Source organism: Pteropus vampyrus, unplaced genomic scaffold, assembly GCF_000151845.1.
Source record: "Pteropus vampyrus isolate Shadow unplaced genomic scaffold, Pvam_2.0 Scaffold81, whole genome shotgun sequence".
Lineage (NCBI taxonomy): Eukaryota > Metazoa > Chordata > Mammalia > Chiroptera > Pteropodidae > Pteropus > Pteropus vampyrus.
In genome coordinates, this window is record NW_011888862.1 from 2,118,288 (window position 1) to 2,144,115 (window position 25,828).

General features: G+C 39.4%; 1 protein-coding gene and 1 pseudogene across 1 annotated transcript in view; one reads left to right on the plus strand and one right to left on the minus strand.

The window, feature by feature from the left end:
* Positions 1-25,828, plus strand: part of FRMPD4 (FERM and PDZ domain containing 4) — a 755,715-nt gene that overhangs the window by 584,989 nt on the left and 144,898 nt on the right. The window lies entirely within an intron of this gene.
* On the minus strand, positions 17,176-17,294 carry LOC111741688 (annotated as a pseudogene).

Here is a 25,828-nt window from a genome sequence, read left to right on the forward strand (position 1 = left end):
GTCAAGATAGATGATTATAATGAGGCAAATCGAATGGAGTCTGGGGATGGGAATTGGGGTGGGGGTGGGAGAGGAGACTGGGGGTCATTTCCAAACCACATGCCCTGATTTTCCAAGTTCCAAGTTTCAGAGGCTTTTATTTTTCTTTTTTAACTTGCGCTGGCTTTCTGGCCACTGTCACTTCTTGAGTCTACAAAAGTCGCCCTGCGCGTGTATTGGACGAGACACACTGTTCTGTTATTCCACCAGCAATTCCCACAGCGGATAATTAAACAAGGTCACTCTCTTCATAAAGCAGAAAGATTCAGTTCTGAAACCTGAATAGTGGAGACGAGTAATGAGACGTGGAAATTTCCCCTTTGTTCTCCAGCATGGACTTAGCCCCAACTTGGATGGCGTGTGGCCATTGCGATCTGCCAGTCAAGTCAGTAGTCAATGTGAAATGGGTCTTCAGCTCATCTGTCTCCAGAAAAGAATAATCTGAAAAAAAAAAATGCATGCGGTTTGTATTTTGGCCAACCTCCCTTTTTTATTAACCACAGCAGAAGCCAGTCAAGTCGGTGTGACGGGATTCTGTCATCGTGGGAATTAGAAATGGCAAAACCTTACCTCATCCTTACTTGTGAGCCACGAGTTATGCCCTGTAGGCTTTACCCAATCTAATTCAAGTGTCCTAAAGAGGAAAGAATTTATTGAATACCTTTCCACATTATTTAGTAGTTCTAGGGATGGTCTTTGGTATATTTTTTCTTGATTTTTACCCCAAGATTTCCTAAGAAAGTCTGTCAGTCTGTGGGCGAATCCCTTAATCCGTTACTTTGTGCCGATTGCCCTTGAACTTTTCCTCTCTAGAAATTTTTTTAAAAAGTCAAGAAGACTTAAGTTGTAAAGTTGGATAGGGATATTGTGGTTACACTCACCATCCCTGTGATATTTCATATTTGAAGCATACGGCAATTTCCTGCTTTATCAAGCCTACGTTTTTAATACACATTCAACAAAGGACGAATGAATCTGAGCTATTACATGAGTTGTTACCCTTTGCTTCTGGTAATAAAATGCAGAAGGTCTTGGTGGAAATTAAAAGTTGTGCCAATAAAAGAAATGAGAGAGATCTATTTGATGTGGGTTGCTCTGTTATTTTGTGAGGTTTTAAATATCCAGAGTTAAGAACTGGAAATTAGAAAAGAGACAGTTTATTTCACTTTTGTGTTTTTGATGAAGAATTGTCAAATAAAATATATCACTTCCAAGTACACACAATGATTTCTGCATAAAATGCAAATAATTGCCTCATGGCAAGAGCAAATGCCATTTAATTAACAGAGTTCCTTAGGATCCAAGTATCCAGTCAAGAGGAGGAAGGTATATTATAATTTTGGGATTGCAGGAACAAAGTAAACGTGATAGTGTCATTACATGAAATGAAAGGTAATTATGTCGTGTCAATAGGAAAACTCCCAGACTGAACATTAGGAGCTGTTTATTCCCTTTGTTGGAGCAGATTTGTTTTCTTTCAAATTTGACAAAGTACCGATCCGCTGAGTTAATAATCTCTGCTCCTAGCTGGAAGGTAAGTGTGCAGAGCTGATGGAAAGACTTTAAACAGAAAGGCTCTGAAATCACACTGTCATTGCAGATCGAGCTGGGCATGTGGCGCAAAGAGCTGTGCTAGGCAGGCTTCTCCCATATCAGAGGCCATTTCATTTTCCCTGAGCATTCGTTCTTGAAACTTTGCTGGTTTTCATAATCTGGCCATCACCCTAGGACGAGTCCTAGAAACGGCCGGCTTCTTTGTCCGCCGGGCCCAAGTCTCCGACGGGATCGTAATTATCTGAAGTTCCTTGGGCCACTTGACCACAATAAGGTTGGGACATGCACATTTGGGTGGAGCTGTGGACAGCAGGCTAACTGGTCCACAGGGTGGCTCTCTCTTCTCCTGAGCTTTTATGTAGCCCCTAGGGATGGACATGAAGTGGGTCACAAAGTCCATTCGGAATCTCAGGGGCAGCCAACCTGTGACAAGGAGAAGCACCTGGATGAGCAGGTTTCCATCACAGCCTGTAATTGAAATGCGAGCCTGGGGCTGCCGGCCACCCCTGGATTCTTCCGAGTGGCCTTTGGATCTCTTCTTTCTGGGTCGAGCCAGCCCTTGCAGAGAGCAATTTTGATGTCATCGCCCAAAGCTGAGACACAGGCAGGAAATTCTGGCCTGTGCCAAATGCCAAGTGGGGTGTGAGGGTGTTCTGCCAAGTAAATTGGCTGAACTTAAGAGGACGTGGAATCACCTTTGTGGCAGGTGTCTTTTCATTGTCTGCACTGATGCATAAGAGGAAGAGAGAAAAGCAGGTGACAGTGCCTTACTGTGGTCCACCAGGGATTGGGAAACAGCAGGTCCCTGCCAAGTCCTTGTCCTCTCACTCCTCTCAAAGCCTGAAGAGAACCTCGTTATCAATAGCCGATTTCTGAGGAAGAGCCTCTTTGGTCGCGGGGGTCATGAGAGATGGCAGTGCTTTCTGTGCCAGTGGACATTGATCAGCCTATGTCAAGAAAAGTTGTGTCACATAGTCGTAGCCTGGAGTATGCCACTCTGCTGCTCCAGGAGCACGGGCATGGTGATAGCAGTTCAAATTGGGAAGACCTGGAGAGACTCTCAGAGATGGCTGTTTCCAATCTTAAAGGGTGCCGCCGAGTATGTAGGCTCAGCGCCGTCACTTACGGAGCCCCTTATTCTAAAAACAAGGTAGAAGTGTTGATAAAGTCACTAAAATGTTAAGGTTTCCCCTTTCTTCTGTTGTCTGTGAACACGCTATAGTCTTATTTGCTATTCGATGCCATTCAAAGTAAAGAAAAACTAAAATTTTAAACTATCGGTACAGATTTGACCAGTCATCCATATGTTGTGTACTGTGAGTTTTAGATGCAAATCTAAGAGCATTTAGCTCGTATGAGAAATCACTGAATCATACAGTTGTATTTTGTAGCTCATGTATGTATATGTATTTCATTCTCACCAGAGAAGTAGAAATCTGTACAAAACTAACTGTATGGTTTTTATTTCTGTAACTCTATCGACACTTGCTACTCTTGGCTTGTTGATAAGGGAAGAATGAAAAGAATAGGAACTATGGGTTGCCTGTCTTTCCCTTTTCTTCCATGTCATCACTTGCAGTGTAAGTGGATGGCCAATTCAGGGAACTAACATGAGTAGCAAAGGATGTGACAGAATTCCTTAGTCACTCATGTTTCTTATAAGGCCACATTTGTTAAACAGTAATTGGCCCTCAGCCCACACCTCCCATGGGACCTCACCTCTTGAATTTTTAAAAAATCATTTCTTATGTGGCTTCTGTAGCAAAGAGGAAAGATTGGCTCTAGCTATTGACGCCTTCAGAAAGCAATCTCCATGCCCTCTCAAGGAGGGGTTTTCTCACCAAAAGATAGACACTCATCCCCCTGCCTCCAGCTCTTAATTCTCTAAGGCAGTCAGCAACTGCTTTTCCTGTAAAAGGTCACATAGTAAATACTTTAGGCCAGTGGTCCTCAGCCATTTTGGCACAGGGACCGGTACCCCTATGAGAATCTAATGCCTGATGATCTGAGGCGGAGCTGAGGCGGTGATGCCAGCGCTGGGGAGCAGCTGCCAATACAGATGAAGCTTCGCTCCCTCACCCACCGCTCACCTCCTGCTGTGCGGCTCCATTCCTAACAGGCCACAGACCAGTCCACAACCCAGGAGTTCGCCACCCCTGTTTTAGGCTATGGAGGCAATGTGAACTCTGTTGCAATTTAACACAATGCACCTCTGCCATTATAGTGTGAAAGCAGCCATAGGAAATATGTTTAACAAATGGACATGGTTGTGTTTTAATAAAATTTTATCTAAAAAAGCAAACAGGGGGCCAGATGTGGCCCGTGGTCCGTAAGAGTTTACCAAACCTAGCTCTAGAGCATTTTAGCCCATTCTCATATTTTTAATTCACTAACTGATGAACTTTCAAAACCCTCCCATGAAATGGGGAATTGCCATTTATTTTATATATAAAAGAAACTAGGGCAAACATTGGTAAAGTGACTTTTCTGAGCTTGAACTATGAGTCATGCAGGGAACTAAAAATGGGCCTCATCGCCCCATTTTTTTCCTACTTGTTGCCAAAAACCTCTATGGTGTATCTACTGTCAGCAAGCAGTTCCTGCACAGCTCTGACATCCATAACCTATGTCTAAAGGATGCTCTAGGAATAATGCTGTCAGAATCCACCAAAGAAGTAGAACTTTCATTTTGAGAGTGTCCTGACTCCGCCCTTCCTTGTGGGGAGTGCCAGAGGAAGTCTGCAGAACACAGGATTTGTAGCTGCTCCCCACCTCCAACCAGCACCTCAGTGGGAGGGGGATGAAGAGACAGGAAATGACAGCAACACGAAGCCCAGTCACAATGGAATGCCTAAGGCAAGAGCAAATAATTATTAGGGAGATGAAAATTACATAGCAACTTGCTCTCACTAATAATCTACAGAGAAACAGCCCCATTGTACTTTCAAAAAGTTAATTGCGCGTAGCGTTTTGAAGAAATTCTGCTCGTTATCCTTGTGGAAGTTTATATAACTCACATATAAAAGTCCCCAATTCATTTTTGATGACATTCAGTCCTGGGCTGTTCCCTTGGCTTCCATGGCATCATCCTCTGTCTTTTGCTTCAAACTCAGTGGAGGTTCCTTCTCTTGTCTCTTCAGCTGGTTCTTCTCTTTTAGCTCATTTAAACTTCAGTGTATCCACATTATCAGGCATACATTTCTACGCAGAATCCACTAAAAAGCAACAGAATTTATAAATTTACATATGGTGATACCATTCGATTTTGGTACAAAAATCGATGGCGACTCATGACTGTTCTGATATAGTAGATCAACGAAACTCGGTTTGCACTGCCTTGTTCGCTTTAAACAAATGAGCATGGCTATGACCCAGTAAAACTTTGCAGACACTAAAACTTGAAATTTCATGTAATTTTCAAGTATCATGAACTATTATACTTATTTGGATTTTTTGGCAAAATCATCTTAGCTCACAGATGGCTGGTAGGATTTGGCCCATAGGCTGTGGTTCGCAGATTCCTATTCGAGATAATCTTTCCAAATACCTTTAGCTCAGTGATTATTTTTCTTCATAATTTTACCTAGGTCACCTTCATTCCTCCTTTTTATAATATCTGTAATGAGATGACCCTGAGCTCAGAATCCTCAACCTGTCTTGCAACATGGCATTCAGAAGGTCACGCAATCTCTTTTCATTTTCCCTTGTGCACTTAATTGTCATAATATCTTGGTTTCTATAGAACACTTGGGAAATACAGAACAGTATACCATTAAAGATAATGACACTTTTCCCCTCTACTATTATAAGAAATTGAAGACATGCCTTCACATCTGCAGAAATGATTTATAGAGTTAGGTTAAAACTCTGTCATGTTGCTAAGCAATTGTTCGCCTATTTTTATTCACCTTTAGCAGTGTCTTTTTTTCCGAGCTTAAATATTTAGTTGACTAGAACTGTCCTCAGAATGATATACTTCTAAAAGGCTGTATGTTCCAGTCATTGGTCAGAGTGTCATTATGTAAATGATTGAACTATGTATTCAAAATATGGGTTTAAAGATCTTCAGGATCAGAGGATGACCCTGGGAACAAAGGGATGGGAGATAAAGCTGAGCAATAGGCAGTGGAGGAAGGATAAAGTCAAGGAAGCCTTTTCAGTTCCTACAGGAAGCGAGTTTGTCTGGATCTCTGGAGGAAGATGAAAAGAAAACAGGCTTGGGAGAAGTCGAGTTCATTGGAATAGCTTGGGTCTGTAGGAGGCAATGATCTGTTTTAAAACTGAAATGGGCAACCATGGCATGACTTAGTCAAATGCATTTGGGCAGTCTTTGAATTATAGTCCAAATACCTTTAGCACATGTAATGACTTTTTATTTGTTCACTGTTTGTTTATGACCCACCTAGCCTGTGGGGTTCTTAGGTGAATTACCAAAGGCACCCTATTAGGGCTATTGTGTCCCAACCAGTGGCACCTTTGCGCTATGTTTCAGGGGGTTCAGAACTCTGTGAGAGGGCAAGATTTCAATCCCCATTTGGCTCTTTGGCCAGACTGTTTGCAGTGGTCTGGCTCCGAGGTGGTTCGTGATCAAAGACACCTGATTTGGATAGCAGTGCACTTGAATAGCTAACTGTTCCCAAGATGGAATTTCCAAATAGGGTCAGAGAGCGCTTTAGGGGACAAGGCTATGAAGAAGCCGGTAGAATTCACCTTCATGGGCACCAATACATGTATCAAATAGAGGATTCATTTGTCTAGCTCATCACAAAACTAAATTGTCCTAACACTGACAGGTTAAAATGATAAACTCTAGAATTTAATTATAGCAATTGCTTTAATGGCACTATTTCCAAATGCCTAGTGTATAGTTCCCTCCTCTTTATACTCTTGAGCTACTGTCATGAGGCACACTCAGGATTAAAGAAGGAGGGTTAGGTTAGCTTTGCTCCTCCATTCAGAGAAGTTCCATGATGCTTTTATTGTTTATCTGTTTTCTCTAAGGACTATGTTGTTGTTTCTTTACCTTTCTTTTGTTTTCTAAATTGAAGGACTATCATGTGGCAAACTGTCTGCTGACATAGTTTTGGGCTTTAAATATGTCTTCAAATAGCAGCCCCTTCCCAAAATATCTTCCTATCTGATTCCCTTTTAATGTGCAGTTTATAATCTGCTGAGGATCAGAAAACCAGCTGACGGGGGTTGTTAAAATTATGTATAAGCTAAAATCTAATAGGCTCTAAGGAAGAGTCTCATGGGCTCTCATGAAACAAATGAGGTTTATTGCTCATGTTGCGTGCTATGTCCTAGAGCTGCTCACACACTCTTTTGGTTCAGGTTACCCGTGTTCTTGCCAACACTTGATTATTGTATTCCATATGGTCGCATTTATAGAAAAGTGACCTCCAAATTATGCTGTGGTGGAGAGGTTTTATTACCTATAGAATAGAAGCAAAAGTGCAGGAAAATCTGGTGTTTAGGAGTGTGAGCTCTGGAGCTAGGCTTCCTGGAGTCAAATCTTCTGTATCTCTTCCCAGTCCTATGACGGGGGACAAGGTGCATAACCTTTCTGTGTCTTCTTTTACTCATCAGTAAAATGGGCATAATAGTAGCACCTACTCCATCGAATCGTGAGAAGGTTAAATCACTTCATGTGATGTGCTAAGAACAGGAAGTACTCTAGTGCTAACTGAATTATTATTTTTGGGGGGGAGGGGAGAAAAGGAGCAGTAGAACAAGTGAGGAGGGAGGCTCTCCAAGTAGACTTGAAGTTAAATGTCATCAGTGAGACTGGGTTTCTTGAAATAGCTGTGTGCTTACCCACCCTGACACCTGTTGCTTTAAAATATACAAAGCTCTAGGTATGGCAGTGTATTAGTCAGGTGTGTTAGTTAGGGTTCTATGGAGAAACAAAACCAATAGCATATGTATAGAGAGCAGGATTTATTATGAGGGATTGGCTCATGGGATTATGGAGGCTGAGAATTCCCGTGATCTGTTCTCTGTAAACTGGAGACCCGGGAAAGCCAGTGGTGTAGTTTTAGTTCAAACGCAAAGGCCTGAGAACCAGGAGAGCTAATGTTGTAAGTAACAGTCTGAGGATGAAGGCCTGAAAACCAAGAGAACCAATGTCAGAGGATCAGAGAAGAAATGCATATTCCAGCTCAAACAGAGCAAATTTATACTTTCTCCTATTCTATTCAGTCCCTGAATCAGATGGGTGATGCCCAGCTGCATTGGTGAGGGTGATTTTCTTTACTCAGTCTACCAATTCAAATGCTAAGCTCTCTGAAAACACCTTCACAGACACACCCAGAAATAATGTTCTACCAGCTATCTGGGTATCCCTTATCTCAGTCAATTTGACACAAAACAAACAGAGCTGAGGGGAGAAATGGACAGCAATGCATGATTGTAGGGGACTACAGTGCCCAGCTTTCATCAGTTAATAGATCATCCAGACAGGATCAATGGAGAAACCGTGGACTTGAATAACACTGCGGACCAACTGGACCTAGCAGACATGTGCAGAGTGTTTCATTCAACAGGATCCGAGTATTTGTTCTTCTTGAGCATACGTGGAGAATTCCCTGGGTTGGATCACGTGTCAGGCTGTGGGACAGGTCTTGACAAATTTAAGAAGATTGAAATCACATCGAATGTCTTTTCCAACCTCAATGGTATGAAATCAGTAACGGGAAGAAAATGGAAAAATACACAAATGTATAGAAATTGGAAGGCATGCTCCTGGGCAACCAGTGACCCGGAGAGTAAATCCAGAAGGAAATCGGGAGAATACCTTGAGAGAAGCAGAAGTGGAAACACAAACATGCCAGAACTTGTGAGATGCAGCAAGGGCAGTTTTAAGTGGGAAGTTTATAAATGCCTATATTAAGTAAAAAGAAAGGTTTCAAATAGATAACCTAACTTTGCACTACATGGAAATAGAAGAAGAAGAATGGTCTGGACCCAAAGTTGGCAGAGGAAGGTAAAGAATAAAAGTTAGAGCAGAAATAAATGAAACAGAGACTAGAGAGACAATAGAGAGGACTGATGAAGCTGGGAGTTCGTTCTTTGAAAAGAATGGCAGAATTAACAAACCTTTAGCTAACCTAATCAATAAAAAGAAAACAGACCTAAATGAATAAAATTATAAGTGAATGATGGGACATTCCTGGTGATACCACAGAGGTGCAGAGGCTCATAAGAAACTACTATCGACGTTTATATGCCAGCGAATTGGATGACCTAGAAGATGTGGATGGATTCCTGGAAACCTAGAACCTGCCAAGACAATCATGAAGAAATAGAAAATCTGAACAGAGCAATAATGAGTAAGGAGGTCGGAGCAGTAGAAAAGCCCAGGACCAGATGGCTTCTTTGGTGAATTCTACCAAACATTTAAAGAATTATTGCCAATCCGTCTCAAACTCTTCCCAAAAATTGAAGAGGAAGGAACACTTCCAAACTCATTTTACAAGGCCATCATTACTCTCATACCAAAGCCAGATAAGGACACTATAAGAAAAACAATTGCTAGGCCCATGTCCATGATGAATATAGATGCAAAAATCCTCAACAAAATACCTGCAAATCCAATTCAACAGTACACCAAGTAACAAAATTAATATACAAAAACCAGTTGCATTTCTATTCACTAACAATTAACTATCTGAAAAATAAATTAAGAAAATAATCCCACTTAAGCATGTTAAAGAAATCACACACCATTATCAAGTGGTATTTATCCCTGGATGCAAGGATAGTTCGACATACACAAATCAATAAATATGATTATCTTGATAGATGAAGAAAAAGCATTTGACATTATCAATATCTTTTCATGATAAAAACTCTCAACAAATTAAGTATAGAAAGAATATACCTCAATACAATAAAGATCATCTATGACAAACCTACAGCTAACCTCATACTCAATATTGAAAAGCCGGAAGATTTTCTCTAAGATATGGAACAAGACCAAGGTTTCACCACTCCTGTTCTACATAATACTGGAAGGTCTAGCCAGAGCAATTAGGAAAAAGAAATAAAAGGTATCCAAGTTAGAAAGAATGAAGTTAATTTGTCTCTGTTTGCATATGAGAAGATCTTACCTATAGAAAGCCGTAAGACTCCACAAAAAAACTGTTGAATAAACAAATTCGCTAAAGTTGTAGGATACAAAATCAATATACAAAAATCAGCTTCATTTGCATATACTAACAAAGAACTATCCGAAAAAGAAATTATAAATATAATCCTATTTACAATATCATCAAAAGGAATAAAATACTTAGAAATAAATTTTACCAAGGAGGTAAAAAAATTCTGTACAGTAAAAGCTATAGGACATTGATTAAAGAAATAGAGGAAAACACAAATATATGGAAAGGTACCCCCTGTCCATGGATTGGAAGAATTCATATTGTTTAAAATGTCCGTACTACCCAAAGCAATCTATAGATTCAGCGCAATCCCTATCAAAATTTCAATGACATTTTTCACAGTAAATAGAAAAACAGTTCTAAAATTATGTGAAGCTATAAAAGACTCCAAATCAGTGTTGAGAAAGAAGGACAAAGCTAGAGGCATCACACTTCCTGATTTCAAAGTATATTACAAAGTTATAATAATCAAAGCGGCATGACACTGGCATAAAAACAGACCCATAAACCAATGGAACAGAATAGAGAGTCCAGAAATAAATCCAGGTATGTATGGTCAACTAATCCTTGAGAAGGGCTACAAGAATATACAATAGAGAAAAGGTAGTCTCTTTAATAAATGGTACTGGGATAACCGATATCCTTATGCAAAAGAATGAAATTGGACCCTTACACCATACACAAATATTAACTCAAAATAAATTAAATACTTAAATGTAAGACCTGAAACCATAATATTTCTAGACAAAAACTGAGAGGGTAAAACTCCTTGACATTGCTCTTGGCAATGATTTTTTTGGTTATGACATCAAAAGCACAGACGACAATGGAAAACAGTATGAAGGTTCCTTAAAACATTAAAAATAGAACACTATATGACTCAGCAATGCCACTTCTGTGTATACATCTAAAGGAAATTAAATCAGGATCTTTAAGAGATATCTGCACTCCTATATGCACTGCAGCGTCATTCACGATGGCCAAGACTTGGAGACATCTTAAGTATCCATCGACAGAAAAACGAATAAGGAAGATGTGTGTGTGTGCGTGTTTATGTGTGTGTGTGCAGTGAAATATTATTCAGCCATAATAAAGAAGGAAATTTTGCCATTTGCAACCACATGGATAAAACTGAAGAACATTATTCTAAATGAAGTAAGCCAAAGAAAGGCAAATACTGTATGATCTCACACGTAGAATCTAAAAAATCAAACTCATAAAAATAGAGACTAGAATGATGGTTGCCAGGGGAATGAGGATTGGAGACATGGGGAGTTGTTGGTCAAAGTTGACAAACTTTTGGTTATAAGATGAATAAGTTCTGGGGATCTAATGTATAGCATGATGACTGTACTTAATAATACTGTATTGTATACTTGAAATTTGTTAAGAGAGTAGATCTTATGTGTTCTCATCACCATTTGAGTTGATGGATGTGTTAATTAACTTGATTGTGATAGTTTCACAATATATATGGTTATCAAATCATGTTATTCATCTTTTTAAAAAAAATCTTTTTGAAAAAGGAAATGTATTTAAAAAAAAAAAACTTGCATTGAGAAATGGAGCCAACCACACTAGAATCTAAATGACTAAGGAGCCAGTGTACTACTCTTCCCAGGGGTATTTGTATTTTCTTAAAAGGTACAGTGCCTTTAACCAGATAACTAAATCTCATAGTAAATGTACTGATATCAAAGACCCTACCACCAACTCTCACTTTCCTGCTCACTCACCAACCCACATTCCTATAAATATACATGCGTTCCTACCCCTGCTTGCCCACTTCGGTCCCATCACAGTGAAAGAGGAGGCCCTCTTTTGTCAGCCAGTGGTTCTTTGATCTCCAGATCCAAATCCTGCTACCTCATTTGAAACCTCGTTTCCTCTATCATCATGCCATGTCTTTGCTATATATTCAAATTCTGTGACCCAGGCACTTTGACATCAGTATTTAAACACGAACAAGTTATTAATACATTTAAAATTTTGTTAATTTAAAAAAAACACAGTTTTTGCCCTTACAACCCAGTTTGTACCTATAAATTTACTTTCTCCTTCTCTATGTAAGCCAAATTATTGGAGTCATGGCGTTCCTTTGCTGTCTCTTCTTCCACTCCTCCCTTTCTACTGAACTCACTAGATCCTGGCCTGCCTCAACTCCCCCAGTGAGAGCTTCACCAAGGTGTTTAGTGTCATGGCCACTTTTAAATGAATGACTTAATTTTTATTGGAAAAGTCAACTGTAATATAGAAATGATGGTAACAGTGGATTTGATACAGCAGTGACAAAGAATGCGCTAGAGGTACAAGTTTCATCATTTCAACATTGATGTATCTCAGCTATAATGGTGAATAAAAAAATAGATTGCTAAAGAATGTCTATGATACAATGCCATCTTTAGAAACCTTAAAAATATGCAAAATATATACTGGGTATGGATATATACACTTGAATAGATGTCTTTATTTTTCTTTATTAAGGTATAACTTCCATACCATAGAATTCACTTGTTTTGAGTATACAATTCAATTCCTTTCAGTAAATTTATAGTTGTATAGCTGTCACCACAGTCTAGTTTTAAAACTTTATCACTCTCAAAATAATTTTGTACCCATTTGATCTCACCCTAACCCCAGGTGTCCACGAATCTGCTTTCTGTCTCTATGGATTTGCTTACTCTGCATATAACATATAAATGGAATCATGCAATATATGGTCTATTGTGAATGGCTTATTTCATTAGCATAATATTTTCAAGTTTCATTCATATTGTAGCATGTATCAATACTTCATTCTTTTTTTATGGCCGAATACCATTCCACTGTATGGATATATCGCATTTTTCATTCGTTCATCAGATGATGGCCATTCGAGTTGTTTTCACTGCTTAAACATTTATGTAAAAATCTTTGCATGCAAACTCATGATTTTATTTCTCTTGGGTCGATACCTAGGAGTGGAATTGCCAGTTCATATGGTAACTCTGTTTAACTTTTTAAAGAAACTGTCAATTGTTTCTCATTTTACATTCCCTCCAGCAATAAGCGAGTGTTCCAATTTCTCCACATCCTCACCTATACCTGTGATTGTCTTGATTATAGCCATCCTAGTGAGTGCGAAGTGCTATCTCACTGGTTTTGATTTGCATTTTCCTGATGACTGATGTTATTGAGGGTCTTTCAGTATGCCTATGGACCATTTGTATACCTTCTCTGAAAAAATATCTATTCAAATCTTTTGCCCACTTTTAAATGAGGTCATTTATCTTTTTTATTAATAAGTTGTAAAAGTTCTTTATATGTTCTGGATGAAACGTCTCTTTTTATTTCCTGAAACATTTTGTAATAAATTTTTTCTCAGTCTAAGAGTGCTACAGGGGAGGTAATTTAAAGTTTGAGGGCTTTCAAAGTGCCTCCTTGCAGAAGCATCACTGATTAGCAATTCCCACAAGCATATAGCCCTGTGCAGGCTCCCCGGTGAGTTAGTTCCCTTGGTGTGACCAATTCATCAAAGTGTACTTTGTCTGTGTCAGTCTTTCAACAGCAAGAGCTAGGTCTGACATTCCCATCATCTGAGCTGCATTTTCATTTTAAGCACCTTCAGTCCTCATGTTTGCTCCTGAAATCTAGAGCAGCCAGAGTGACTGACAGGAGCCTATAATGAGATCCCTTTTGCTGCATTATTCTTAATGCATGCACAGGTTTGCCTCTTCATTCAGAAAGAGCTCCTTGGGGCAGGCTGCGTTGTTAGCAGTTCTGTTGAGGAGCGCAGAAACTGCTGATTCGAGAGAAGTCCATTTCTAAAGGACTTGAGAGTAATCCTAATGTCAGTTCCGCTCATCACAGGTCTGCTCCCGATCTTTTTCCCTCTGCCCTCCAGTGCCAACCTTCATAACACATTCTCTAAATCTTCCTCTTACATGAGCAGCAGCCATCTGGTGGTCAAGTGAGCATTAAAAGTGTCTTTGACAGCAGCGTGGAAATTGTAACTCATGAAGCACCTTGTGTTTTTAAGAGAGATAATTGATGGATGACAACGGAAAGATTTCACATTTCTAAAAGGAAGCTATCATATGAGAAAACAGTCCGATTTTCCACTAAGCCAAAAAGCTTTCTTATGCTTTAAAAAATACCGTTATCTTGTATATCAGCATACATATCATCAAGAGGAATTACTCACAGTTGGCACTTGATAAATTTTTTCTTTCACAACACATTTGGTTGTAAATGCTGTTCCTGAAATTCCCAGGAGTGTCAGTCCTAGAATTAGAAGTCAAAAAATAAGGAAGAATACTTTTTCTTATCTACAATCTGCCTTCATCTGTTACAGCCAGTCAACTTCATGTGTTATCATATAACCAAGATCAAATTTTAGAAAGCTGGAAAAAATAGTCAAGCAATCATTTTTGTCTTTTAAATCGTAAATGCATAATCGGTACATCTCTTGAGGGATAAATTTTGGTTGAGTAACTGCGATGGTCCCACATACCTCATGGTGCTTAATTAAAGCTATTACTGACTTTTCGCTTGCAGGAAAATGACATGCTAGTGACATCTTCCTGGCTGAGTCCTCCCCTGGAGAACTCAGTAAAGGTGTTCCCACTTATGTCACCTGGTATTTAGCATCATTTCTTTTTACATTAATTTGCATTTCTGTTTATTTTCTTGGCACTGCTTCTGTTATTGTAAATGCTCCTTGTTAATTCTTTGGGCTTAGGGCTTGCAACATTAACTAACCCTTGCCCAACATCAGCGATCTGAATTATAGTTTGTTTTTTGTCTTTCTTCTTTGCGAAGCTCAAGCAAATCACCATCCTTGGAATCTGGGTGTTTTTTTTTGGGGGGGGGGCGTGTTTTTTTGTTTTTTTTGTTTGTTTGTTTGTTTGTTTGTTTTTATGTTGGTCGGTTGGTTGATTTTGCATTACATTTCCGAGATGTCTTCCACTCAAGAGAAATATCCTTCTCTCATTTTAACCATCTTAACCATCTGTATGGCAATCAGATGTAGACAAAAGTCTAATTGGCATTGGGTCAATATACCTGAAATGCCGATGCAAAAGTTAGTTCCTAACTGTCTGGAACTCGGCCACCACAATGCATATGCTATCTTCATTTATTTTACTAGTAAAACTCTTACAGAGCCAAGATGCCATGATTGGAATTTTTTCCTAAGGTGTTAGATGATGCTTCTCAGATTTCCATTCCAATGAGATTATAAAGCATAAGAAGTCTCTTTGGCTTAGTGGGAAAATCAAAATGTTTTCTCATGGTATAACTTCTGGTATTTTAAAACCTTTGTGTTGTGACCCATCAACCTATTAGTCAATAGTAGTTTATTGGACAATTGCCATATGCCGAATGATGTGTTAGGTACCTTGAGAAATAGGAAAAAATACAAAATGTTGCCCTGTTGTCAAGGAGCTTAAATTTATTCATCTATCCATTTATTCATTGAACGAATGTTTACTAAACATCCAGTATGTGCCAGACACATAATCTAGTTGGGGCAAAATAAGCATAACAAGTATATCTAGGAGCTGTGCAGTTGTAGATCAGAGATAGGACAAAACCTCTAGGAGGAAGTAGCTGGCAGAGCTAAGATATCTCATCTCCCTCACGGAAGTCAATTTTCTCGTGGTTGCTTTCACTTCTGATACGATTGCAAAGGCTCCATGACCTGACTCAGCCTGCACTGGGCTAGTCACATTAGAAACACTTGTCTCAGTGAGAAGAAAGCAACGTTATTAAGTGGAAGACTCCTCTTTAAAAGTATCTTAACCTTTGTTCCAACTAGTATTCTTTACAGCATTGATATAATGTGTGTAAAAATAAAGCATCAGGAGTTCTTAAATAAATCTCACCTTAAAAAGACTCTTTTTCATACTCAGGTTTAACCCAGTGTCCAGGATCACCCATAACTACTCTTAAGTCATTATTATTTGCCAACCCACCCAAATTGGTTCTCCATTGTATTAGTTACCTATTGGCACAATAGCAAATTAAACCAAAACTTAGTGGCTTAAAACAACACATTTATTATCTCACGGTTTCCGAGGGTCAGGTGTTTGGACATGACTAAAGTGGGTTCTCTGCCCTAGAGTGTCTCCCAAGGCTACTATCAAAGGGTTGGGTGGGGCTGGTTGTCTCATTTGAAAGTTAGACCAGGGATGGATTCCGTTTCTGCAGGTTTGATGGACTGAGGGTCTCAGGCTGTCGGCCTGAAGCTGCCCTTATTTTCTTGCCGTGTTCACCTCTCTAGCAGAGCTGCTCACTTCATCAAGACACGCATTCCAAGAAGGCCTTAGAGACAGTGTGCTTGCAAGATGGAAATCATAATTTTTACAACCTAATCACAAAAGTAGTATCTTCTCAAGGTTGCCACGTTCTGTTGGCGAGAAGCAAGTTACTCAAAGGGAAGAGATTGCACAAGGCAGTGAATACCAGGTGGAGATCACTGGGGACCATCTTAGAAAGTGGATGCATAATTATTTTATTCAGCATTTATCAGTTATCCAACATGCTGTCACTAGGGTACAACTTTGATAATAAGTGGCCCTTGTCCTGAAGGTGCTCACAGTCAGCTTGGGAGCTTGAGTACCTAAACTGCAAACTAATTTAGCGTGGAAAATCTTATAGTAGAATCAGATTCAAAACCCAATGAGAATATGGGTGAAAACGAATGTCTTCGTTCATGATGGAACAGCCAATGGGAATGCCATTCTCCCTCACAGTTAAAAATAAACATAATGTCACTTCTACTATGGAACTTTCTCTGATACTCCTTTCTCCCCCCCACTAAATTCCCAGAAAGGTGACATTTGATATGGTTCTTGACAAATAAAGTAAGGAGGTATGGCTTTCTAAGTGTATAATGAAAAGCATTGAGATATGATATAGTGCGACACATTCCAGGAACCGTGGAAGTACAATATAGCTAGAATGTTGGAGATGTCATCAGGGATAGGGAATTGTGATGGCAGGAAACAAGTCCAAAAAGATGAATTGGGGTCATGTTAGAAAAAGGAACTTGAATGCTATACTACAGAGCTTGGGCTTTACTATATAGAAAGCAGAGGGCCGCCGAAGGTCTCTAATTAGTAGAATAATGTGGTCAGATACATGCCTTTGAAAGGAACCGTGGAATCAGAATAAAGAATTTGCTGGAGATACTAGATAGGAGGCTGAGATAATATTCCAAGGAGTGCTGATAATGATGAAAAATAAGATAGAAGAAAAAGAAGTCCATGGAGATGGAAAGTTCAAAGTCAGAAGATGTTTTGGGACAGGAATTGACAGGATTATCAGATTCAGGCAAGAGTTATGAGAAATAGGGGAGGGATATAGAAAAGCCATGGATTTATCCAGAATTTTAATCTCAAGAGAATAAAAGCTTCTTTATTTTTATTTTTATTTTTTACGCCTACAGCACCTGGTCTTCCTAGGTGGTCTCCCATTCAAGTACTAACCAGGCTCGACCCAGCTTAGCTTCCGAGATCAGACGAGATCAGGCTTGTTCAGGGTAGCATGGCTATAGACTAAAAGCTTCTTAAAAGAGTAAGCATATCTTATTTGACTTAGGAGTGTCAATATTTTAATGGTTCCTGGTACTTGATGGTTGACACTTGATGTGTTGACAGGTGGGTGGGTGAGTGGATGAGTGGGTGGGTGGGTGGATGGATGGATGGATGGATGGATGGATGGATGGATGGATGGATGGATTGTGGATGGGTAGGTGGGTGTGTGGATAGATGGGTAGGTGGGTGGATGGATGGATGGATGGATGGATGGATGGATGGATGGATGGATTCTGGATGGATGGGTGGGTGGACAGATGGATGTATGGATGGTGTTATTAAACATTCAAGGGAATACAGGAGAGAAATCAGTTTTAGAGATAGACTAGGTAATGGGTAGAAGGAGGTACTAAGACCCTCAGATAGGTAAGGTAACAGTGGAAAGAATTAGGAAACCAAAGAGAAAATTAACCCAGGTTTATTCTTTATGGTAATCCATGGCTTTGATCATTTTCACCAGCAATTTGCACTCCATCTGCTTCGAGAAATTTTAAGAGTAGTTTCTTTAGAGAACAAAACTCTGTGCAAATCATATCGACATTTTAGAAACCTATTATATTTCTCAGCACTTTATTCTAAAACATTATGTAAGACAACTCTCAGTCTGACCACTGAAGCCATTTAGCATCCCTTCAGTTTTAGTAAGGGACATGGGAACGTTGAAAAATTGTCCCAGAATCTCAAATAAAAAAGTTTTTTTCTTTCACATCCTACACTAACCTCACCTTTAACTTTCTATCAATGGTACAACCGTACTTCTTGGCAATTCTCAGATTTCTTGGATATCAGATTTTCTGAATCAGTTTCTCAAATTTAAAGTGTGCCATCTGGAGATCTAGTTATAATAACATGGATTTTGATTTTGAAGTCTGTGGTTGGGCCTGAGAGTCTCTATGTCTAACTAGCTTTCAGGCTGTTCCGATCCTGCTGATCCGTGGTCCACACTTGGAATGGCAAGGATGTTAAGGTGTCATTCCATATTGGTGACTTGGCTGATATCACTGTTGTCGTTGATGCAGTCAGGTTGTTAGCTACCTGTCAATCCAAAATTTCATTTCCCTCCCACCCTTGTCCATAACCTCCCTGGGTGATTTTTTGTTATATTTCCCTTCCTCGATGCTCTCAGCTTCTCCAACGTCATGGTAATATGCGAGGATGGCGCCACTATACTGTCCATTCCCTCCTTTGGATCCCTAATGAAGCTTTCAACACTGACCTTCCTACCACTCACTCCCTTCTGCTTTTTCTCTCCGTTCCTTAACCTTTTGCTTTGTTTGCAGGCCTTAGATTTATTCTTTAGTTTCTTGTTCCTTAAAGTCTTCAAACATCCACAAACAGATTAAGGTTCAGAGGTCAGGGATCGAGTTCATTTTTTGAGGAAGAATTTCGGATCTGATCATTTTTGCAGTGTTTGGGAGATCAGCAATGTGTTTAACAAAACAAATGAGAAAAACAGTTGGCCTGGGTCACTGGGGAATGTTGTCTTAGCTGGAAACAAGGCAGCCTAATTCTCAACCCTTCTGCTAAACAATTGCATGACCTTGAGGAAATCACTCACCCTGTCTTAGCCAACGAACATTTTGTCAGCTGTAAAATAGTACATTAAATTTAAATGATCTCTATAGCCTATTAAAATTAATTAGGTAGAGGCTGACATAGCCTCATGTCTTCATTATTTGTCTGAACTAGAAGAGAGGTTCCTAACATTGAAGTCCATGGATCTCTGAGAACTCTGTGGATGGAATTCAGAGTCCCCAAACCTTGATGTGGTGGGCGGGTATGGAATTACATTTTTACTTTCACTTACCTCTGACTGTGAGCATTTTCTGAGTGTTTTTATCATGAAAGGGCATATTATTCCGGCATCAGGGCCAAAGCATAAGTTACATCGAAAGTCCCTCTGGATGATGTGTGCCTTAGGACAGTCCCAGTAAACGACATACAAAAAGGATACCCCTCCCCTCACCTGAGATTTCCAAAATTAATTCAAATTGGCATGGCTCCCTTTGAAACTATGTAGCAAATGTTGCCAGGTGGAGGAATGGGCTCCGTATGCCATTTTAATGAGCCCACAAGACTGTGGCCTAAGCTCCAGCCTCCCATAATGCGGCTGAGTTTAGAAAGAGCAAGATAGCAACATTACATGGTGAACTGCAAGGAGACAGGCAGGGAGGAGGGGAAGATAGCATGGAGTAATTTCTCTGCGCTTCAGTGCATAGGCCAACCCTTTATTAAAGTATTCTTTCCGGTTTAGGGATCCTCAGCTTAAGGGAAATTTGAAAAACTGAACACACGAGTCCCAGTCAGTGGCACATCTTAAAAGCAGGAATGAAAACTCCCTAATTATCAGTTAGCTACTTGACTTATTTTGATTGTGCAACAGTTATCTGTTCTACTCAGAACCCCTGCTAATAACAGCTGGGCAAAAGGTGACTGGAGAAAGGTGCCATTGAAAGCCATCATTTTGAGCTTCAGTTTCAAAATGTCGATGAAAGAGTTGGCCAAATTTTGGCATATCATTTCCTAATGAATTTTAATTTTATGGTAGCCATCATTTAGGGAACTATATTGCATTCCAAATTGTGAGAGTTTTATTTCTTGCCAACTGCCTTTATTCCTGGTTTCTCTGTAGCCCACGGGCAGCTCTATTGCAGTCTGTGCTTATGACCAGAATATTTTCCAATTATTGGTTTGAAAGCCAGAAATTGGAACACAGAATGTACTTTTCCATAGATATAATGTTACAACTATAGGCAAAATTCCAGGCTAGACCACATAAGCTACTCGATTAACATATAATTTAGCTGACACTGGGAATTTTTCCATATTTTTCCCATGTGACAAATATTATGATTCATTAATTTCAACTCTGCTACACCAGCGGCACAAGTGGCAGATGAGTCCACCCAGCAGGCACCATGGAGCTGGGTCTCGCTGAGCCTTTACCTACCACTGACCATGTCCTCTACTGAAATACTGGTACTTGTATGATTGTGGTGGGGTTTACATGTAAATATGACAACAAGAGCAATAATAAAAACAGTTCGTATTTATTCAGTGTTTAGTATATGTCCTTCATGGATCAAGTCACCCTCGCAACAATCCTGCCGAGTGGTGCTGCTTTCCCATTTCATAGGTGAGAAACTGAGGTGCAGAGATGTCAAGTGACTTGCCCAGCCAAGGTCATAGAGCTTGCAAATGGCCCAACCAGTTCAAACCCAAGCAGTCTGGCTCCAGAAGCCATACTCTTCTTCACTATAGTGCAGGGAAAAGCAAATTACAGCCCACTGCCTGTTACTATATGGTACGCAAGCTAAGAATGGTTGTGCCATTTTTAAAGGGTTGGTAGGAGTTGAAGAAGAATATTTTGTGACATGTGAAAATGATATGAAATTTAAGTTCTGGTATCCATAAATAAAGTCTTACTGGAACACAGCCACATTTATTCATATGCATATTATCTAGAGCTACTTTGGGGACAGAATGGCAGAGCTGAGCAGTTGTGACCCTATGGCCCACAAGGCTTAAAAATTCTTACTATCTGGTCCTTTTCAGCAACTTTGCCAGTCTCTGCTGTAGTGCATGAAAAGCTGTCAGGCCCAATGTCTACTTTATTATAAATCCTCAATAAATGTTGGCATTTGGAAAAACAAATTTGTCTCCTCCTAGTGCTGGAGCTGGTGCTAGTGCTATAACTCCAGACTTTCTTCTGCAAAGTCGAGGTTCTCCCATGCCAGACAGCCCAGTCCCCAATTTCAGGACCCCTGTGACAGCATCTGCTTGTAAGCCCCCTACCCCCACTGCCTCAAGGTCAGGGCTCCATCAAAGGCTATGTCTGGAGGCTTTGCTTATACTTGTGGAGGCCAGACTGGCAGCACTCCCCGAGGCATTCAGTAGCGGCAGATCGGGAGTGACTGCTCCAGGTGGACAAGCAGCATCTCCTGGGGAGCTGGAGGGACTCCAAATCCAGCTGCCTTGGAGGGGCTGAACGTATCAACAGCAAGGGATACTTGGACCGTGCCTAACCGGAGTGTTCCTCCCAGCCTGTAGGGATTGGGTTTCTGAAATTGAGGAACTTAACATCTAGCAGAAGAGATGTGAACTGGTGAGAGGCTCTTGCTCATGGGCACCAGGAAATTGCACAAAAATATTTGAAGCACCATTTCTACGGCAAAACCTGGCCACAGCCCAAATGTTGATGGGCAAGAGAGTAAATAAATAAATGTGGCTCATTCTGTTGCCTTCTTCAAATCTTTACTCAGTTGATACATTATCAAAGAGACCTACTCTGTCACACACACACACACACACACACACACACACACACACACACACACAGAGTTTGAAAAGTAGCCAGTAAACAGTGAAATAAATATACATGGCTCCTATGGGGTCAATCTCTCTGGGAACCTCTGGCGCCAGTGTAGAACAAGCGTCATATCTGTCCCAACTGAGGGGCAGCATCCATTGATGGAAGGATGAGTCCTTGGAAGCTTTAATACTTTGACACTCTTTGTGCTGCTCTCAGGCCGAGGTGCCCCTGTTGCCAGAATAAACACCCTCAGGCAGAACGTCTTAGGCTTGTAGCTGAATGCCCAGAGACCTTAGGTGGCTTGTCAACACCAATTGCTACCTTCCGACTGGAGGCAGTGGTGAGGTCTCCCTTCACCTCTGCTCAGCTCTGATTGAGAATGTGACAGAGTCCCCTGAGACTCTGCTCTGACACACAGATGAATGGATTCCCTCGGTCCCAAACCTCTATACGGAGGCATGCTCACTAAAATTTAACACAGTAAGATTTCATGTCAGATGTTACTTGACCCCTGTCTCAACCAAAAATATCTCCATGAAATAACATTAAATGCCTAGAGTCCTGTGCATTGCCACTCTCTCATGTGCCTGCTGAGATAAACTTTGTGAAAAATGCAAATCAAAGATGAACGAACTTACGTAATTATTATTTATAAGCCAATTGTCAAGAGTTTTAAAAATTATGTGGCCTAAATTTACTGTTTTAATACTATATGAATAAAATATATAAAATGCTGCAACTGAAAGAAAAAAATTTATTCCCTTTGGCCAAATAGCATTACATCAAGGAATATGTCCTTTGGATATAATCATGAATGTAAAAATGATTTAAGAATAAGAATAATTATTGGGATACTTTTAATAATAGAGAAAATGGAAAGCAAACTTAATACCCAACCTTACAGTAAACATTAAATAATAGACTTATTACAAACTGTTTTTCAACCATTGAAATGATTCTTCTAAAGAATTTTATATGACAATGTTTATGACATAATGGTAAGAGATAAAAAGTATATAGGAAGTATGATTCCACTAATGTCTCCAAAATGTATGCACAGAGAAGATACTGAAAAAATAACTAAAAATTAACAATGGGCCATAGGAAAAGGAGTGATTGATTTTTTAATCTGTATTTTCTACCTTCTCTGCAATGATCAGGTATCACATTTGCACTAAGAAAGTCAACTCTAAAAATTAAGTAAGTTGGCACAGGATAGGTTAATTTGTCAAAGAATAGAGTAGATTCTAAAAGACGAGAATAAATAGACCTTCAGAATGAAAGACTCTAGGATCAGACGTTCTAACTGCACCGTCTACATTTTAATGACCTCTGGTCATAAATCACTGTTGAGTGCTTAAAAATTGTCAAAGATACATTATAAGAAGTTTAAAAGGTTTGCTCATAGTTATGATCTTCATATATTCTCAGCATCTTTATTTTCCACATATGTCTTTATTCTAAAATAAGGGGAGATATAGACCTTAAGATTCTGTTTGTCATATCATTAATTAGTTTGTTAATGTGGATATCCTTAAATGAAGTTTTGCCCTATGAGTCATACTGCCCTACCATGTTGTTATTATTGAAATGCAAGATGTCCTTCACTAAATTGTAACTGATGATGAAGAAGCTAATTCAGGTATTGTAGGATGGTGGAGAAAAGTGAGTTTAAATGAAAAGGATTTTATAAGGAATTTTATAGCCCCAAAGGGTTGTAAAAAGGGCCTTCTTTTTCTAGTATACAAATTCAGCTGTCTAAATTGTGTTTTGACACCTTATGTCATTCAATCATTGCAACATGGTGGTTTAATCTTTTCTGAAATCCTAGGCTCAGATAAGTTTACTTTCACAAAGTTGTGTAGCTGCTAATTGCTGGAGTCTGGCATCATATCTAGTTCTATGAAAATATGTTTGTCAGTGATATGGCTGCATTTTAACACGATTCCATCCAGTAGAACTCCAGTAGGTCAGACACAATTCTACCTTCTACTGTCCCTTGGTTCTCATTAAAGAGTGTCACTAAGTCATGACATCCCTTTTGGATGATTTTTCCACCTCTCTGGATTGCTCCAATAAGAAGTAATCTACTGGGAACTAGGAAGCAAGTGGGCAGCTAGTCTCTAGAGCATGGCAGACAGTCGACGATTGAAGGGACAGTAGTCAAGCTTAGGTCTTGTCTGGTCAGGCCAGGCATGGGTTGGGAAAATGGCTAACTCTCACTAAGCCCATAATGGGAGACAGCAATTAGGCTGGAGAAGAAAGCAAACAAGGCCCAGAGAGCTAAGGATCTCAACCCTTGGTCATGACTTTCTCCAGGAGATAGCTCAGAACCATGGACAGTTCCCAGGAAAGTAAATCTTTCTGAAGGAGACTTTGGTTCCAGGTCAGTTTTTTTGGGAAAACTTCTATTTCTTTGGAAAACTTCCTTTTCCCTCCTATGTCCTCAGGGTTCTCACGTGCAATGCTGGAAGAATGGAGCTGCAACTAGCAAAATAAGCTTTCTTCTGAAGATGTCCACACACATAAGATTTCCCAGATTATTTGATAGAAAAGTAGTCAATGTAACGAAGGATTCCATCAGATTGGGTGGGGGTGGGGGGCATACCTGGTTATAGTGCCCCTAAAGCTTTCATCTCCTGGGTCAGCTGTGACTCTGAAGTACTAACAATCCAGCCTCTTTTTTTTTTTTTTAAGTTTTTGAGGGGATAAAATGTCATTTATTTCACAAATCTGATTCCTACAATGTACATATTTAAAAACTATTTATTATAACAGTATTGACTGTTCTTAACTTTCCGTAAAATTAGATTACTCCAATTGTAGATCCTTTTTATCTTCTACAGCTGGAATTATTAATGTACTTTTTCTTAAATCGCAAAACGAGTTTCTATGTTGTATCAGGTTTCTGTAATACAAAAAGTCCAGAATATATCTTCATAGATGGAATTATTTTTTTCTCTTAATTTGCAAGCCTCTGCATCAGGTTCAGATAATGGAAATTCTGAATCAGAGGTACAAAAAGATTGAACGGTCTCCATGGTGCTGGGTCTAGTTACCTGTCGTTGGCAATATTTAGGTGCCGATAGACCAGCATTTTCCAAACTGTTTTACTTAACACTAGTCCAAGAAAAATCCTTGCTGAAGCAAGTGGTTGCAAGAAAGACAAGTTTGGAAAACTCTGCCTTTCCATCATTTTTTGGAGAATTACACTGATCATTATATGTTGTGGATAAAGAAAGCAGGTTTACGCTTCTCAACCGAGTATTTTCCAAATCCTTGAACCATAGAACTCTTTCTTTATAATCAGTAATAACCATTAATATCCCCCTGATCTAACGTTTACTATAAAATACTATAAAATGGGATACCATTGAGGGGTCTAATGCATCTAATAGGAGATATATAACTCCTAATCTGAGAATCTATGATTTTTGCTCTCCTAGCTTAAATATTTACATATGCGATAGGGTCAACTTTAGTGAGAATTAAAAAATTGTATTTATGTCTTTAGTAAATAAAGCACTTTAGAATTTTGGGAACTATTTTTAATGGAAGTAATTAGATATAATAACACATTAAAAAGTGGCAGGTGTGTTAGTAGAGGCTTCAGACTCATGGGGTTTTCAAACCATAATTAAAATCTGTTAAATTGATAAACAATATGTTCTAATAATATTCTAGAGTAGAGTGTTCCAGTTAGATATGGAAAATAACCAAGCCAAACTGTTTTTAAAAATTCTTGGACTGAACTGATTCATGACCTTAAAGACGTTAGCGTCTTCTCCGAAGAATAAATTCTTATGAACATTTAAAAAACAAACAAGAGTGTTACAGCTGATATTTTTCCACTGGAAGGAGCGGAATGATTTATTTTGGATTCACTGAAGTGTACTATTGAATATTTCAGAATAGTATGCCAAGTATAAGAACCATAGTACTGTGTTTGCAGCTTCAACTTTGAAAGCAGTTTTCCAACTCATTTGTTGAAGAGTATTCATTTTCTGAGCCAAATGATGTAGCAAAAAAAAAAAAACTGTCCTCTGTATATATACAGCACTTCTTTTGGCCTTGGGTGCAGAAGACTGATTTAATACTATGTTCTCTTCAATTTGTAGAACACTGATTATTTTTGACCTACATCAGGCTCCACTCCTGATACACATATGTACATCTGTGTACAT